This window comes from Mirounga angustirostris, unplaced genomic scaffold (assembly GCF_029215605.1).
Source record: "Mirounga angustirostris isolate CCGP_5_RB_7025 unplaced genomic scaffold, mMirAng1.0.hap1 SCAF_9, whole genome shotgun sequence".
In the NCBI taxonomy this organism is placed as follows: domain Eukaryota; kingdom Metazoa; phylum Chordata; class Mammalia; order Carnivora; family Phocidae; genus Mirounga; species Mirounga angustirostris.
The window spans coordinates 102,164,202-102,166,256 of NW_026991717.1; the positions used below are offsets into that span (position 1 = coordinate 102,164,202).

General features: G+C 43.8%; 1 pseudogene; it reads left to right on the plus strand.

Annotated features, from left to right (window-relative positions):
• The first annotated feature begins 1,414 nt into the window (after positions 1-1,414).
• LOC123862189 (large ribosomal subunit protein P2-like) lies at positions 1,415-1,786 on the plus strand (annotated as a pseudogene).
• The last annotated feature ends 269 nt before the right edge of the window (positions 1,787-2,055 follow it).

Below are 2,055 nucleotides of genomic sequence, written 5' to 3' on the forward strand. Positions count from 1 at the left end.
ATAGGATTAGGAGAAAAGACATCATTGGTGCTGGAATTTGCAAAAAAGAATAAACTGGAAGTTGGCAAAGAATTTTGATTGGTCTAATTGCCAAGAATATAAAGTGCATGAGAAAAGGCTACAGGTCTTAAGAGGGAAAAAAAAACGGATCAGATCTTAGTGTACTTGAATGCCAAATGGAGGCATTTGATACCACTGGAATGACAAACTTGCAATTTAGAGTGGTCAAAATACCACCCGTGCCTCCAAGCCTATCTCTCCAAAGTTGATAAAGACATATACTAGGTTAGGATTTGCACTGTGTCATTTGTTCCCATTTGAATCAGTTGAAGTAGATAGAGGGTAGTGGGGTTTATGACCCTTGCTATATATCTCTGTATAATTCAAGAAGATGTGGACACCGCTCCCTTCACCCTCCCATGACAACTGCAGGCCCAGATCCCTTTGTGCTCCTCAGTATAGTAACAACACAATGTGCCTCTTTCTGTTGCGGACAGCTACAGAATTTCTTCCCGTTGTTAAGATTTGTATGCACATTTTAAGATGCCTCCAAGTATTCTTTCACCATCTTCTTCTGAACATCTCTGGGTTCATTCCACAGAGGAAGAGCTGCTTACCTTTCGCAAGGCTCCAATGCTGCTAGGTTTCTCCTCCTCCTCCTCCTCCTCCTTTATTACACTCCTTCACTATGCACCTCTTACCACTGACTTTGTGCCATTTCTGTGCACATGACAATTTTTTTCCACCTGACTCACCTCTATCTCTGAGCACTCCAACCTCTTCAAAAAGGCAGAAAATCCCTCCTCTCTAGAACATGGATTCTTAATCTGAAATTCATAGGACCAGTCCCCACATATACACATACAAAGTGTTTGTACATAGAGTTCAGGGGAGGGGGTCCGTGAACCCGGATGGAAGAAAAAAAAATCACATCTTCAATTGCGCTCACCTCTTAGAGAAATCTAGCATTTTCTTCCATTATGAATATAGACACCAAACTTCAGTGCCTTGAGCAGTGCCTGTGACTTTGTCTTGAATAGAGAGAGATCATAGATTTTCATATTTCAGTAGTTGCATATATCTCGAAATGTTGTTTAGGCCCATCAATACTTCAGAATTAAAGTCATTACTAGACTAATTGCTAGATCGTATTTTTAAGGCATTAATAAAGAAAGGCACATATTGCTGTATCACAACTCTTTTATTATTTTGATAGCCATATTCAATTAATTGGTTTCATTTGCAATTCTACATATTTTTAATGCATTTAAAAATGTTCTGAGGAAGGGCAACTGGCTGGCTCAGTAAGTAGAGCATATGACTCTTGATCTTGGGGTGGTGAGGTCAATCCCCAGGTTGGGTGTAGAGCCTACTTAAAAAAAAAAAAAGCCCTTCAGTCCCTGATGCCACGGAGATGTGCTACATGGCCTCCTACCTGCTGGCCACCCTCAGGGGCAATGCCTCCCCTCCATGCCAAGGGCATCAAGAAGACTCTGGACAGCGTGGGCATCGAGGTGGATGATAACTGACTCGACAAGGTCATCAGTGAGCTGAACAGAAAAGTATTGAAGATGTCATCGCCCTGGGTATTGGCAAGTTGGCCAGTGTGCCCACTGGTGGGGCTGTGGCTGTCCCTGCTGTCCCAGAATCTGCAGATCCTGCTGGGGCTGGTTCCACCCCAGTGGCAGCAGAGGAGAAAAAGGAGGAGTCAGAAGAGTCAGTTGATGACATGGGACTTGATTTGTTCCATTACGGTCCCATTCTCCTGCAAATAAAACCCTTTTAACATAAGAAAAAAAATTTTTTTTTTAACGTTATGAGCAGTCTATAACCATCAGCAGACTGCCAAAAGAGTCCAAAGCACAGAAGGGGACTAGGATCCCTGCCCTGGAGGGAAACCCCATTGCATTTAGAGTACATATAATTGGCAAATGCAGGCGCCTGGGTGGCTCAGTTGGTTAAGCAACTGCCTTCGCCTCAGGTCATGATCCTGGAGACCCGGGATCAAGTCCCGCATCGGGCTCCCTGCTGAGCGGGAAGTCTGCTTCTCCCTCT